Source organism: Nannospalax galili, unplaced genomic scaffold (genome assembly GCF_000622305.1).
Source record: "Nannospalax galili isolate Female #2095 unplaced genomic scaffold, S.galili_v1.0 scaffold158, whole genome shotgun sequence".
Taxonomy (NCBI): Eukaryota; Metazoa; Chordata; class Mammalia; order Rodentia; family Spalacidae; genus Nannospalax; species Nannospalax galili.
Genome location: NW_008345290.1, coordinates 8,215,332 through 8,232,287, shown reverse-complemented (window position 1 = coordinate 8,232,287; position 16,956 = coordinate 8,215,332). Strand labels below are relative to the sequence as shown.

General features: G+C 42.6%; 1 protein-coding gene across 3 annotated transcripts in view; it reads right to left on the bottom strand.

Annotated features, from left to right (window-relative positions):
• Positions 1–10,664, bottom strand: part of Creb5 (cAMP responsive element binding protein 5) — a 441,434-nt gene extending 430,770 nt beyond the window's left edge. For all 3 annotated transcript variants that reach the window (XR_003850850.1, XM_008841521.3, XM_029567541.1), the window contains exon 1: positions 10,576–10,664. The gene's annotated coding sequence lies outside the window, so the exon portion shown is untranslated. The remainder of the gene's footprint in view (positions 1–10,575) is intronic.
• Positions 10,665–16,956: the final 6,292 nt, after the last annotated feature.

Below are 16,956 nucleotides of genomic sequence, written 5' to 3'. Positions count from 1 at the left end.
ACACAGTCTTCTAACAGTCAATCACAAAATAGCCTGAGAGAAAGTTTCCCTAGATACCAACAAAAACACAGGTTTGCAACAGATGTCTCCACACAACTTTTAGAACAGATTCCATGTTAGGAAGTTAATATACACTTAAAGTATTTGTTAATCAATTGGGGTACATGTAGCCTGAAGCTGGGGAGTTTATTAACACAGAAACCATTAAAGTGAAAAGGAAGTGTGGGAAAGCATCACAGTGTTATTTATAAAGACAAAAACAGGAGCAGTGCACAAACAAATGGAAAATCCCTACCCAGAGCAGTGCTTATATTTAGGTTACATAACACTCATAAGTATTAGGTCTTTCCTTGTCTTGATCATCCATCCAAGTGAGCAAAAAAAAAACACTAGCCTTGCCAATTACTCAGTTTCTCCATTGATAAAATGGAAAATGCAGCTATATGTTCATAAATGGAAGCTGAATTCCTCTAACGCATTATGGTACAGAAAACACAGATCTCACCACCGCAAAGTGTAGAAAAAAATATCATTTTGAATCTAAAATTTGTTTAATGTCATGGTTAAAGGGCACGTGGTTCAGTAGACATGAATTTGGAAATAGACTACTCTGCAGGGGATAAGGAGCGAGGGTCAGGGTGAAATGATTCATGAAGTTGGGAATGTCCAAGTTCTCAGCAGCGTGAAGCCACAAGGGACAGACAACGATGTCTCTCCTCCCCTCCACAAGCAATGCCACCTGTGGACTCCGCAAAAAGATGTGTGAAGAGCTTGAAAATTGTTATTTTTATTCTTTGCATCCTTCAGTAAATGTACATCCTGACATAAACACATGCACACACACACACACACACATCATACATTCTAGTGTGCAATGAGAAGTGTTGAGTCTTACAATATTTTCAAGGGTGACAAATAGAATAAATGCCTTCGGTCCAGGGGGTGATAATTAACATCTTGACCTCAGTGAGTTTGGTCTAGGCAGTGACACAGAGTTTGGAGGGAAGACACACTAAGGGATCCAGATGTCTCAAACAAAGTTAAGATTTTTTTTTCCCCTCCTAAAACAGCTAAATGCAAGTAGTACCAGGGGCAGAAAAATAAGCTGACAAAATGAGCAAATGTAGAACTCTCCCCATTTTCCAAAATGGAGACTTTCCATGAGGCTGCACATAAATTAAATCCTAAACTAAGGCTTCCAAGGAGGCACATTATTCTAAATAGCCGTGTTTGGAATTTACGTATTAAAAAAAACTCATGTCTGGCCCCTAGAATTGTCTTTTAAGTTATTCATTCTATAAAGTTTCAATTTCATTCATTGTTTCCTTTTGTAATTAAAAAATTGTTTATTTTGTGTATATGCATATTTGGATGTTTGCATGCCATGGCGTGCATGTGGAGTTCAGAAGACAAACTAACTGCAGGAATTAGTTCTCTCTCTTAACCATGTAGATTCTGGGATTGAATTCAGGTGGTCAGGATTGGCGGCCAGTGCCTTTACTGGCTAAGCCATCTTGACATCCTCTAATTATGTTTTCGTAAGTATGTTTTGTAAAGTATAGCATCCCTGTAACAGCTGCTCGCTGCCCTTGAACTCTGAACAAACATTGCATTGCAATCCCTTTCCTTAAATAGTATCACAGAATATTAGAGAAGACTCCTTAAAGATCAGCTAGAACTGCAGCTCAAGTTTTACTGCACATAAGGAGCTCTTGTGGAGCTTTCTAAAAACGCAGAGGCCCAGACAAACCAATTCAATCAGAATGTCAAGGAGGAAGTCTGTCAGTGTTTTTTGTAACCTCCACAAGTGGTTCCATTAGACTGCCAGGATTAAGAGCCATGATATAGACTTGCATTGCCTGACACCATAGTCACTAGCTGCATGTGGCTACTGAGCACTTGAAACGTGGCTATCCCAAGTGGAGATGTGCCATGGTGGTTAAATGCATCCCAGATTTCAAAGACTTCATACTGAAAGAACAAAAGAATGCAAACTATCACATTAATAATTTATGTTGATTACTATAATAATTTAAAATTAAAATGATAATATTTGGTTATAGGGAGCCAAACAAGCTGCTATTCAAATGAACTTTTCTTGTTTCTTTTTAATGTGGCTACTTGACACTTCAGATCACCTCTATTACCCACTGTTGGGGCATGTGGTGGAGTCAATCCTCTTTTAGCAAAAATGAGGAAACCAGTCAGATGTGATAGGACAAACCTGTAATCTCAGCGCTTGAGAAACTGAGGCAGGAAGATCTGGAGTTCAAGACCAACCTGGGCTTTACAGGGTGACCCTGCCTCAAAATAGAGGAAAATGAAACAGCGAAGTTCAAAGAGTTTAGTGCAATTTAGGACGCTCTCCCGTCTAGGCCTGGGCTTTGTCTCTTGGTATAAATCACATCACTGTGGAGCCAGGAACAGTACAACCCCTGATTAGCAATTGATTTTCTCTATTTTTTTGTTTGTTTGGTTTTTGAGACAGGGTCTCCCTGTAGCCCCAGGCTAGCCTCAGTCTCACAGGGATCTTGCCTGCCTCTGCCCCCTCAGTGCTGGGATTAAAGGTATGTGCCACCATGCCAGGTGGTTTTCTCTATTTTATGTCGCTAATTGTTTCTTCTAAGATTGGATATGGATTGGAGATGGAAAGAGCCCCTCTGTTGCATACACATTTGTGGTTTAGCACAGTAGGGATATTTCTGAGAGCAAAGTAGGTGAAATGGATGTGAAAAAGAAATTCAGGAAACATTCACATAAAGAAAATGCAGAGAACAGACGAAGAGCACTTTGTGCTATACTTTAGTAAGGAAAATGCCCCTGGACCTATCAGTGGTAAAAGATGTATGCTTACCATTGATGGGAGAAAGGGAGAAGAAGAAAGAAAGAAAGAAAGAAAGAAAGAAAGAAAGAAAGAAAGAAAGAAAGAAAGAAAGAAAGAAAGAAAGGAGGGAGGGAGGGAGGGAGGGAGGGAGGGAGACCTTGAAGGTTCTCAGTATTCTGAGAGCCATTTTCAACACAGAGCTGAGAAGTTTGCGCTCATAGAATTAATTTTTTGTTTTGTCTTTGGTTGCTTTTTTTCCCCCTTCTCTGAGAAATTGATGTTATCTGGATAATGTTGCCATTGCAATGAGACAAATCAGGCTCCTTCTAATTTGTACCAAGTCACACCTCAGTACCCTGGTGAAAATGGACTCTATCCTAGTGCCTTCTGTCCTCTGAGTTGCATGGATTAGGACCCGAGCTTTAGAAGCCATGCTTACTCAAAGGGAAAAAAATCCTATTTTGATAAAAGTGTCATCGTGCTACCCAACCTGCCAAATGGAAATTAAATATGTTTCTTCTAATAGCCAATTTAAACAAAAATAAAGATTTTTGTTGTTGTTGCCTGTTTTTCCCCTTGTGGATCCAACAGAAAGAGAATTACGTAAAAGTAGCCAAAAATGTGTTACACTCGAGAAATCACGGCTGAAGCATAGGGGCTCCCCAGTGTAATAAAAGAATAAAAGAGGTCTGAATTCTGATCTAAAATGCAAAGGGGCTGGAAAGAAAAACTGTGGCTCAAGCCAAACGACACATACAGTGCATACATTCAGGGTTCTGTTTGGATGCTCTTGTTCCCCATCTAATGGCAACAGAACCTCAACCAGAAAGAAAATGCTCAGTGCTCAGGAGCCCTCTGTGCTGCTAAATGGTTTGGACTAGTTAGATTTGTCAGTCAAACCCAAAGAGCATGCTTGCAGGCTTGACTCACTTCTCAGAGGAGTGTTTACCTCTAAACACTCTCCTCCACTGAAAACATAATATATTGCAGATGGGTCCCGGGCACAAGCACATGAGCTGGAGTGAACAGAGCACTTGCTGCTCTGCTCATCAAAAAGATGATTGGTATAAACTTTAAGTCATTTTTCAGTCCCTTTCCTTAAAGATGATGAAGAAAAGACAGTGAAGAAGAACGTCACTGCTTCTTTCTGAGTCAGTCTTTTCAACCATTTTAGCTTGTATACCCAGTTTGTAGTCTCAAATGAAATCTGGCTGGTATAGGTTTTATGGGGCATAATGTAAAATGAGGACTAGGTTTAAAGTAAAAATCATCTTAGAAGATCAATATTGGGAAAATTAGCATTGCATGGATAGACATATGAAAACTCAGCATAGGAGCTACAATTTATCAGGTCAAGGCAACCGAGTTAATTTTTTAAAATCTTTCAAACCTTAGCAGTGAAAAGTCTTGAAAAGAGAAAAGTTTCCAAGGCCTTAGCTTCTGCTATCCCTGTCCTTGACAAGGGCTAGCAGAAAGACAGTCCATGCTGGAAGCAGAGGTAGGCATCCAGGCCGGGTTTGCAGTCTCTGGTTCTGGGCCTTGGATAATCTAAGGAATACCACCAGGCCTTGGGATTTCCTCCATTCACTAGAAAGGTTGATCAAGAGGATTTCCCTAGCTCCACCATCTGTACACAGCCAGGTTTCTACATCAGAGTCTCTGGGGTGAGTAAAAGGGGCTACTTTACTCTCTAAGATCAGATAAAGTCAAATGCCAACATGGTAGTTTTCCATCCTTGTTAATTTTAGGGTACAGATTGGGAATGTGAACCTTAAGGAAACAGAAGAAGGCAATGGAAATGTGCATTTTCAAGGTGGTATGTTTGTTGGGGTCTGTTTTTCAGATAAGGGGGAGAATACCATAAAATGAACCTGGAAGAAAAATAAATCAATGTTCCATGCAACATCATACACATTCAGCAATCCAACCTAAAGCTGACATTTTGCTTTGAATGTCTTAGAGCCTTTATTCAAAAATTTTACTGGTGCTTCTTGAAGAGTGTTATCACTACTTAGAAATTCCCAAAAAGCCTTCCTTCTTTCTAAACATTTTCTTGTTACATTCCTCATTTGTGATTCCCAACAGTGGAATACTAATGTATACCAAAAAAAAAAAAATGCTATTTTTTTCCTAATTACTAAATGTAATAACTCTTTAGCAAAAACATTATCTGAAACCACTTTTTAAAATGCTAGACTTCGTGTATGAAGTACTGCCACAAAATAGCTTATTTAGTTCACGAACAGCAGGAGAAGAGGTCTTCAGTGTCTTTGAGTCTGTTTAGCATGTATGAAACTCATTACTTACCATACTCAAATATTCAGCTGCTGCCCTCTGTTCAGTATCTTATCTTAATACTATCATTTTCTCAGCGAGAATTTAAAGAAATAGAACTGAGCTTATATTCGTAAGCACTAATTTATAAGAACCTTGGTTGATTCCCATAACAGAGCTAGTAGTCAAACTGGACAAGATAATGAATTGACTGAGATCATTGTTCCAGCTTCATCCAAGAAAGCTACTCTAAAAAAAGATCTTAAATTGCCCTAGAAATCCAATTTGTAAGCAGCAAAAGAAGCAAATAGATGGAAAACATCAGCTCTGATCACATTAATTTTGTGACTAACGGCGCTGCTTTGAAGGGAGGAAAAGATGACAAAAATAATACCACCACTCAAACCCTAATTTCAGCCTAACAAATACAACCAGAAGAAAACCAATTGCACACACAAAGTTCACATCTCTAGGATCCAGGAATCCATCACACGCCAACAGAATAATCCTCAGCTTAAGACAAAAACTTCAATGATGTACCATTGCTGAAAAAGTAAGTAACAGGAGGAAATCAGGAGGCTGGGAATGTGACATTGGTACAAGTCATGGTAGAAACTCCATGGCTAGTGCGGAATGTGAAAGTGTGAGAGGCTGACAAATAGTTATAACAAAAATATGCTTACATAGTGTAACCAAAAAGTTGGACAGGAAAGGCCTCTCTAACAAACTACCATTCACTTAACAACCTATTCAAATGCTGAAACATCAAAGTCATGTAGACATAAAGGCATGGCTTCTACTTTTTGTGTCCAAACATTCTGATATACTATCTGCTCAAGTATCAATTTTAGAAGGCCAAAACTGACTTCTGACAGGTATTTATGAATATTGGTAATTTACATTTTTAAAAGAGTTGACATGGAGATGTCAATTGAGTAAAGTTGGAAAATAAAAATCGATACAAAAAGTAAGGAGTTAAAATAACCAATTTATGTCAAATGATATAAGCAACAGAAAATGAAATAAAAAGTATGAGGAGACACTGAGTTCTCTTATTGCTCTCAAGTTTTAAAACCAAAGCAATAGCTGATATTCAATCAATATCATCCTGCTTTGGTGGAGCACAGATCTAGTTTTGAATGTCGGAAGTGGAATTTTTGTTTTGTCTTTAAGCTTTAGATTTTTTTCTTAAAAGAACTCCTTCTTGCTAAAACTCAAGTACTTATTAAAGCAATTCACAAAAGCTTTCAGAAAAATGAAACTTTTACCTGGCACATTGCTTTATATTCTTCATAGATTTCATACCGCAGTTCACATGCTCATGAATATATTTTAGCCCAGAAGTTAGTACACACACACACACACACACACACACACACACACACACACACAAACCTACACAAAAATCCTTCGGGTCCCAGAAAATTAACAAAAACCACAGTAAAAATGCAAAATAATAATCCATTTCCCAGTTCTATTTATGAAAATACAAGGTTAATCCTGCTTAGCCAGACATGAAGATATTTCTCTTGTTGCTAAGTATAAGTGTCTTCTTACCATTATTTGTAGAGTAAATCAGCAATCTGCTGCCTTCTGCAGTCACCAATCAATTTTTTCCTTCCCTTCTTTCTTGTAACTTCTTTTAACCAGCAAGACCGGGAAGAAAATAAATCTCTGAGAATATGCCTCAGTATTTCAGATCAGGAGATTGTGAAACCAGCTCTTAGTTTAAAAAGAACAGGTCTGGTATTTTACAATTACTTCTGCAAAGTCAGAGGTACCTCTGGCTTCCTGTACCTCCGTGCCCGACTCCCTTGTTCTTTAAGTTTCCTTTAGTAATGAGACTAATTTTTCCAGTAGCCTTGAACTCCCTAGATTTAACTGACATGGAAAATGTGACTAAAAACTTGTAGAACTGTCTAGCCTCCAATCCTACACAGAATGAACTTTGTTGGAAGTGTTGAAGAACACCTCACAAGCAGCTACATGCTCAGTGTAGACTTGTGTTCTGCAGCACAGAACACCAAATAGCAGTGCGCCATCTAGTTAGCAAACTGCAACCTCCGTTCCAGAAGGGGGGACACCTTCCACCCCTGGGAGCCAAGCTTGTCAGAGTTCAGCTACTCTAAAGGTCCAATTGTTTAAATTAAAAAAAAAATATATCGCTACTGGGATAATCCACATCTAGTGGATATGGGAAAATTTAGGTTATAATAGCACTACAAACTTTTACATCTAACTTTGATTTACAAGATAAAAGCAAGTTTTAAATTAAAAGGGCTTTCTGTTAATAGAGCTTATTATTCTGAAGACGGGAATGATTTTCTTCGAAAGTTGTCCCTGGGTGCACGCCTATTATCTTTGCTTTTCCCCTTCCACTAATGAGCATTTATCTAAAGAGCCTGTTAATCCTCTGATGTGTGCTTCTGGTCAGAGGTAACAGTTTGAATAAAACCACTAATCACTGATCACTAAATCACTGATCATTAATCACACTCTCTGGGCCCATGACCGGGCCATTTTTCCCTTCAAGTCTCTGCATCACAAACAAGAAGTTTAACATTGTCGATGCACATGTATTGTCCACCCCTGGGAGCCAAGCTTGTCAGAGTTCAGCTACTCTAAAGGTCCAATTGTTTAAATTAAAAAAAAAATATATCGCTACTGGGATAATCCACATCTAGTGGATATGGGAAAATTTAGGTTATAATAGCACTACAAACTTTTACATCTAACTTTGATTTACAAGATAAAAGCAAGTTTTAAATTAAAAGGGCTTTCTGTTAATAGAGCTTATTATTCTGAAGACGGGAATGATTTTCTTCGAAAGTTGTCCCTGGGTGCACGCCTATTATCTTTGCTTTTCCCCTTCCACTAATGAGCATTTATCTAAAGAGCCTGTTAATCCTCTGATGTGTGCTTCTGGTCAGAGGTAACAGTTTGAATAAAACCACTAATCACTGATCACTAAATCACTGATCATTAATCACACTCTCTGGGCCCATGACCGGGCCATTTTTCCCTTCAAGTCTCTGCATCACAAACAAGAAGTTTAACATTGTCGATGCACATGTATTGTGTGTGTGTGTGGGGGGGGGTTATACTATTTCATCTCTAGATGTGAATAAATAATAAACACTGCCAGAAACTTGAGGAGGTGGTGTCAATTAGTCCCCAGTCAAGAGTTTCACAAATGCCTGATCTACAGCCTAGCTTTAGATCTGATTATAGCAAAACATGTGTTCTTCAAGAAATTCCCACCTATTTAGAACATAAACTTCCCTTTATTTAGCTTCCACCGAATCCACACCACTCAGATCCTCTGCCGCCTTCTTCCAAAAGCCTCTACTAGTTTTTCATTTTCACCGAACACTTCCCTCACTCCCCCCAAAAGTTTTTACTTTTTGTCCGTTGAACAAGTCAAACACAGAGTTTTTTATTTCAACTGCCAGATAGGAAGGTTCTAACTCAATTCTGTAATTTGGGCATTTAACTTTCTCTCTAAACATAGAAACTTCATGTTAAGAATAAGAAATAACACACGCAGCAAAGTAAGCTTACAGGCCCGCATTCCCTCACTTTGGAAATAAAACATCTAATCTCGATCCTTTCCGCTAAACCTGATTTAGCTAGCTCCTTCTGCATCTTTTCCCTTGGGCTCCGCGGTTCTAAACAGGCGCTGGGCAAAGCGCTTTGCTGTGGGTGTGTTGTTTCCCCAAATCACCACAGAGACACAGTATTATCCTAACCCTTGTAAACATTTCCTTGGGTTTTCTATGCAGGCTGAGCATTCTCGCCCTGCAAAAGGAGGCCTTTGTGGCCCTTTTCTTAAATAATAGAAAAGGGCTGATTGAGCTCTGATCAGGTACCGAGGTTCGCTCAAGACACCAGAAGCTCTTACCAACACTCCAGGGACCGCTTTTGCCCCAGGGAAAGCAGTAAAAGGCGGGGGCGGGCCTAAAGTGATAACGCTGTGGGCGGGGGAGGGGTGGAGGAGGAGGAGGGGTCGGGGAAGAGAGGGCCGTAAGGGTGTCCGGGGAACTGGCGATTGCACAATGTATTGGGGGGCGGGGGCTGTCGAAGACAGAGTTGCTTTGTCAGCATTCTGAGCCCCTGAACCCTTGAGTATCTGAAGCCGTTAATCAAACACTTACTGGCCTGCAGAATGACGTAATGGACTTGTATCCAGCCTTTATTCCTTGACACATGTCAGGGCGAGGGAAAAATAAAAAACCAAACATGCTCTGCAGACTGACAACGAAATACACAAGCACCCTACTCTGTTACCCGCCTTGAAGAAGCATCAAGTGGGGGCGGCACTAGTTCTGGGAAAGTTGGAGCTTTGTCTACCAGACACCCCTGGAAATAAATCTATTAAATAATATTTTTTAAAGTAGGATGCAACCCTCTGAAGAAACCATCCCCTTGGTTCCTCCGTGTCTTGCCCACTCTGAGAACTTCGTGAAAAGTTTAAGCAGTTCGGTGGAGAATCTGCCTCCAAGGAAGGCTCCTCCACTGGGTGCTGAGAACCTTCTGGGCGCAGCTCCGCTGAGCCTGAGCTGTCATTCGCCGCGGCGGTGGCGTGGAAGAGGTAAAGAAGCCAGCGCGAGGAGGACGGAGGCGGGAGGCGACGGCGGGAGTGAGCGCAAGGGGCCTGACGCACTCTGCAGCTGGAGCGCCAGGAGCGAAAGTCAAGTGCCTTCCCAGGGCGACCGCCCCTCCCCGAGCGCGCGCCCACCAGCTGCCGCGGACAGCACTGCGGGAGAGGTGGCCGCAGCGCCGGCGCCCGGGAGAGGGGGAGCCTCCGGTGCGCTCGACCCTAGATGACCCGGCGTCCTTGCCGCTGGAAGTTTGCAAACTTTCTCCCGGGGTTCCGCCGCATCCCTGGGAAGCTGGGGGTGCCGGGGAGGCTCCGGGCTGGTATTCTTCTCTGCCGCCGCTGTTGCTGGTGCTGCCGCTGCTTGACCACGCTTCGGGGGGCTTCCGCACCTTGCCAAGGCTCTGGAGGCAAACATACACCCCCGATTCATAACTGTTCCCTGAGTCAGGGAAACTCACGCGCGCTCCACACACGCACGCATGCTGGGACCCACACGGCGCTGGCTCCACTTAGCATCCCTCTAGTCGCACGGCGCTGGAGCCACGGAGGCGCGCTCCGGGACGGACTGACACGGCGTGGGGTCTCTAGGTGGCTACAGGACACAGCACAACTCCACGGTCCACCAGCAATTGGGGCCGGACTTCCCTCTGGTCCGCCAAAATGTTTACAAACACAGATCAAGGGGGGAAAAAATGCATCGCATCTTCCCTACTGCTTGCCCTGTGACCTGCCCATTGGACCAAGAACCTCGCGGCTGCAGCCGAGAACCAACCCCTGCAAACAAGTACGCTCCCGAGATGGCTCCCGCGGCAAGTGCAACAAAAGTGGCTAAAAGCAAAAGCCCCAAAGGGGCCGAGCCGTATTTTTAGGAACTTACCAAACAAGTGTGGAGAAGGCAAGAGCGGAGCCCGGGTGAAGGGACCACGTTGGACTGAGCAAAGATTACAATACATTCTATTTAGAGTGCATTACATCACCCCCCCGGTGACGTCACGTGGGATTCCTGAACTTCTAAATCATTGCGGTCCGCTGGGGAGGGAGGGGGGGAGAGGGCGGGGCCGGCACGCCAAGGGGCCGGGCTCCGGCCCGGCCCCGCCTAGACCCCGCCCCTCCAGCGGACCCGGGTGCACGCGGCTGCGGCGGCGGCGACCGCGCAAGCAATAGCTTGCACAGCCCAGCGCCGTGTGACACGGCTCCCTGACATTAGTGGTGTGAGTCAGCTTGGAAACAATCCTCCTGGTTTCAGACGGGACCACGCAGGAGGCGCGGACACGGGCTCTCCTTGCAGGAGAGCCTGGTAGGGTCTGAATAAGTAATGTTGTCGGTGTGGGGAGGAGAGGTGAGAAGGGATGTGAACCAGGTGGGAAGAGACTGTGCGCTTACGTGCAGGATGCTTCCCTCCCCCACCAGATGCCCAGCTCCTTCGGCCTGCGACAGTCATGACCTCATTGCAGTGTTCTCTGCAGGCTGGCTTCTAGAGCACTCGCTCTTCACTACTTTTCCGACTCCTCTCTGGAACACCCCCCCACACACACACCTCTTTATTGTGCACACTCACTAGAACCCCACAGCCCCCAGCTTTTCCAAGTCCCCTAATTATACGTCTGCTAAGCTGTGAGGAGAGTCGCTCCTGAAGGCAAAAGGTGAATCTCAGTCTGGAGCCAAGTGATGAGCCCGATTTAGACTTCGCATCAGAACCGGAAGGGCCCTTGGCTATCACTTCCAGAGCTGCCTGGGTTACTGGCCCAAGCTCTCGGCCTGGGAAGTGGCCGAGTAAGGACTCTGGATCTAGGGCCAGGTCTACAGCGGGAAAGAAAGTCTGGCGTTTTCAGCATGGGCCAGTCACAACCGCCAACACTAGCATCATCCGGGCTAGCTTTCGTTCCAAGGCTCCTCTGTGAGGAGCGAAGAAAGCCCGTAGGTGACTACTGTCATCCTGCAGCAGAGCGCCCTTTGCGAAGGGCTGGAAGCCACAGCATCCCCCTTGTTCCTCACAAGAACTCTGGCACAATAGGAAGGGCAGCGTTGTAATTATCTCTATTGCATCCGTGAGGTGAGCTAAGGCTGGCTCCAGAAGCGCATGTGGTGGCACTGGGACAACTCCAGCCCATTCCAACCCCAGATCCCATCTGGGTTCCTTTATCGAACCAGCATTCTCTTCCTGTGGGTTGCTGATGGCTAAGAACTTCAGCTAAGAGCTTCCTGGCTGGGATTTGGATTCTTTGCTTAGGAACAGTTTAGCCCCCATTAACAAACAATAATTATTCCTGACATTTATGTAACATCTGACATTTATATAGTACCTCTCATCCAATGCATCACAGCCGTGACTATGCAGTCTGCCAGAGGATCATGACCAGACTGGCTAGAAATTGTACTGCTTTGCCTGAATTGTCACATATTTCTGTGCTGGTTTTGACATATTAAGTGGAAGAGCTTTGTATTTCCTCTCTGGTTTGAAGTGTTTAAATGTTGCCCCCCCCTTCTCTTTAGGGTTCCTTGAAACCACAAGGGCTGAGGACCATTTTTTCTTTGCAATCCTCCTGAAAACTCCTCAGTGAGTTTTCTTCTTGTTCTCCATGGAGCCCTGAAGGATCTGTGGAAGAATGACTCCAGTCTTAACCTGAATCTGAACCAATAAAACCTTGACTATGACAGCTCAATTATCTGGGCTTAGGGAAGGAAGCAATAGCCCACTCAGCAACAGCTTCCGTTCCCACATTCCATCTTGCTTACCAGTCCAGCCTTGCCCACCTAAAGCAGAAGCCAATCTCCTTCTGCCTCAGAGAAAAGGAGTGAGTCCAAAGGGAATGGAGCCAGCATATCGGAGCTCATGCTAAGAGCTTGCACTTTCCCCCAGTAGACAGGCACAGACCAAAGGAATAAAGTGGAGAATTAAATCATCAAAAGATTTACAAACCTCTAAGTAGTTAACCAACATGCAAATCTAAATCATTTAATTCACAGCATTCTCCAAACAGAAGCATGCATATATGAGTCTTAATGCAAGCACTATCCAGATTTCTTAATGGGATGATGAGGATATTTACAGTAACTCAAGTATTTATATATATATAATTTGCATTAACAAATGTACTTGGCACTGGGCAAGTACTATGTGAGCATTCACCCTCTTTCTATTAATGAAAGTGTTGGGGCTATCATAAGTGGGCACTCAGTGATTTTAACAAACAATCAAATAATTGGAAAGGGGATCTTTTTACCCCATCATTCCCGCAGCCCACATGGCCCTCTACTTACACTGTAGACACCAAGCAGCCTCTGGTCAGTAAGACCTTGCAAACAGCCTTCATGTTTGTGACTTGTATTCCTGCCTGCCTCATGCTCACCCAATCTTGTCCAAGATTTCTCAGAGCCAAAGTACCATGGAGGTTTTAGTGACTGGGAGATGCCAGGCGAGGTATCTCTAGGGGTATCTCAGCTGGTGAGGGCATAGCCGGTGGCATTTGCCCCTTGGGGTGCCAGTGCTACCCAATCAGGAATGCCATCTTGCCTCCAAGTCTCTACCCTTTACAGCGGGTGAGATATGTGGAAATAGGGACTTTTACACCAGAATTAAGGCAGATTAGCCAGGGTACCACTCACCCAAGGACACCTCCATAAGCCAGCTTGGGAGATGCCATTCCTAGTGCTAAGGAGATTGGACCTATGAAGAGAGGAATGGCATCTACACTGGACAAATGAAATTACATGACTCCCTGCTAGACCAGAGGTTAATCCTTTAGTTGCTGGATCAGGAAGGGAAATATCCGAGAATCAAAATAGTGGATATCTACTAAGGCCTAAAGCAGTACTCACTGGAAGATATCTTAGATACTATTATGCCATCCAAGGCTTTGGGAGAATTTAATAAAATAGTTCATGATAAGTGCTTAGAATGCTGCCTGGCATTTAGAATGTGCTCAGTAAATGTAAGCTATGTGAAGCTTTCTGTATTATTGGAGTTCTACAGATTCAAACTGCAGAATCAATTCAAGTAGTTCTCTAATTCAAGGCCTTAATAAGAACCACTTGCCTTGGAAGGAGATGGTGCCCTCAGAAAACAGATCTGCACTGAGTCCATTGAGTCTGGACGCCAGAGCGGCTTTATAAAGGCTGATATTCTAGGCACTATCATCAAATTTACCCTTCTGCTTTTGACAGATAAATGTATTTTACATGAGTGATTATGTAATTATTAATTCTTGTGTTGTTTAGAGCTCTAAGAATTATTTCTAGAAAACCTAGAAGGTATGACTTGAAAATCATATGTTCTTGTACTAGTGATAAGAGTGCGCGCCAATTCCAAACTGTTGTTTCAGAAGGGTTAGCCAGATCACTTAGCTCAAACTTGGGGGACCTGGTCTAGAATTCTGTCAGTTGATGATGGTTGATCTATTCTTTTGTAATTATTATAGTCACCACCTTATAAAATGTAACATTTTTCCTGAACCTGACTGGAAATCAAATACTTCACCATCCTAAAGAGGATTAGAATGTTAATATCCCTATAAAAGTTACCTGATCTTAATGGGCTTTTTTCTTTTTTGAAAGAGTGACTCGATTAAAGGAAAACCTACTCAATTTTTTGGAATTAAGTGAAAGAGATTGACACCTGCTCTGAATGGCAGCCCAGAGAACAGTGCTGTGTCAGCACACTACAAAACTTCTAGTCATTTCCTCAAGATCGATGGTAAGTGGAAAGTAACAGTTTAACAATAATTAAGAATGTTTTATATTCTTAAATATAAAAGGAGGTTCATTTAGACTAAAACATTATTGATGTCCCATAAATTAATAGGGAGCATCGTCTCCCATGAACTGATATTTCATGTGCCACCTCTCTTTATGTCATCATTAACCACATGTTTAACTTGTGTACTGCTGACGTGGAAGGTTAGTCTCATACCTTCAGGGGCATTTGTAAGTACCTAATTTAAATGATCCTTGAAATTTTCAGTAGCTTTTAAACCTAATGGATCCACCAAGCCTCCGCATACTTACAAGATACAGAATATTTAAAAACTGGAAAGTTACTCTGAACCTCCCTTGAATTGTGGCTATTACTCACTAGAGGAGTCAGGAAAATATCCTCTCCCCGTTTCCTCCTCCACCCTGCTTTTAGAATCTTCTGTTCACAGCCTTCACAGCAGTGGCCTTACTTGACACAGAGATTGTGGTATAAACAGCACACAGGGATGGTGTGCAGTTTAGCAAAACCATCTATTTTCTGAACTGCTGTGGCCATTTAATACTATGGCAAAGTCTTGAGGGAGAAGAAAGCACACTGTTATTTGTGAGCACCAGCTCTGGGTCCTACCTGTTATATATCTTATCTTGCTTAATCCTGACAACTCTGGGTGAAAGGTATTATTCTTCCCATTTTACTAATGGCAGAACTGAAGTTCAGAGAAGCTAAGTTATTTGACTGAGGTCACAAAGCTAGGAAGGAAGGCAGCTGAGGTTTCAAGCCTAATCCTGACTCTGGAAACCCTGTTGTGCATTACAACCAGCTGTGACCCTTTATTTGAAGACTCCACCTCTCTTTTCAACCCTCTGCAGAGCATTATTTCATTTTGTCAAGCATAAGAATATACAGAGGTAGAAAAACAGGGCACCTTCAGTTCCCTTTCTAGATTGTATGTTTGTTCGGAGAGCCCTGTTAGATAAAGCACAGAGGAGCCTACAGAGCAAAATCCTGGTGACCTGGGCATATATAATAGCCCTACTGGTGTTGGAGACTGTGGTCTACTTGTTATGGGAGTGGGCTGCTGATCTTTGATGCAAGCAAGATCTTTGCAGCAGTAGAGGCTGCTGATTAAACTGGCCAGAGGAATAAAGACTCATTACCAGACAACTGGAACCCAAGGACCCCATTTATCTCCCTCAAGGTAATAGGCACTACCAAAGCTACATAAATATAACAAGGTTTACATAAGGATTGGGAAATACAAGGGCCTACCCTTCCTCTCCACAGCCAAAGGGGTCCCTTTATGGCCTCTTTCCTTCTTTAATGGAAATATTTTTATTGTTTTTGCAGATAATAAAAGAAATATGTGCTTATAAAGCCTCAAGTAACAAAGAAGTACATAAAATAGAAAGTAAATTTCTCCCTATAACTCCACCCAAAGCTAACTGCTATTAACAGTTTAAGGAATATCCTTCCCCAAATCGCATTGCACTCAGAAACATACATCGTCCAAGTGAGATTATGTTCTTTGTTCTCTTCCAAAACTGCCTCTTCCATGCTACAATTTATGTGGACATCTGCCCCCAGAATACAATAAAATGATATCATCCTTTCTCCTGATTATCTAAGTTTCCATTGTTTGGGTTTAATCAATTCATTATTAATGAATATTCATGTGATTTCCATTTTTGCTATTATACTTAGTGTTACAATAGGCAACTGTTCATGTACTTGTACATAATAAATGTGGCAATTTTTCACAGAAATTGTATTTGTGGATCACAGGCACACAGGTGGGTCTCAATTTATGAGGGTTCAATATGATTTTCTGACTTGAGGATGGTGCAAAAGCAATAGGCACTCAGTAGGATCCTATCTTACTGTTCTGATCTTTTCCGCAGGCTAGTGAGCCATTGCTTCAAGTCAACTATATGTTTGCAAGTAGATCAACCACTCCTCTGAAGTGTGCTGCCTTGCTAAGTATGGTAGACCACAGGCCAAATACTTAAATGCATTCAACTTCCAATATATTTTACCTTAGAATGGTTTAGTGAGACAGAGCCTCACTCTAAATCAAGGAACGTGAACATCTTAAATGTTGTTCCGTACTGCTTGACAGCCTTTCTGAATGGCGGGCCGAATTAACTGACCAGTCTACAGTGAGTGAGCAATCCCCCTCCCACTCTCCACATCCTTTCTAATCAGGGACATCATCAAACAGGTACTATGTTGCTGAAATAATGTCTTTGGTGTGAACTGTTGCCTTGTTGACTGCAAGTTACACTGAACATCTTTTCATGCATACCTCCACTTCCATCTTCTCTACAGAAGCTTAACTTTAGTGGGTTGAATTTTAAAGTATTCTTTCTACATTAAAGGTATGAAGCCTTTTTTTCTATTCTTATTTATGTTATTATGTTTTCCAGTTTGTCTTTTGATTTTTAACTTATCTGGGCTCTGAGTTCTTCAACTCTGAGGTTAGCAGCTACAAAATGATAATATGGTGAGTGTGTGGAACAGAAGATGGGAAAAATATTGTTTGTGTGATCTTACCAAAGAGTGTAGTAA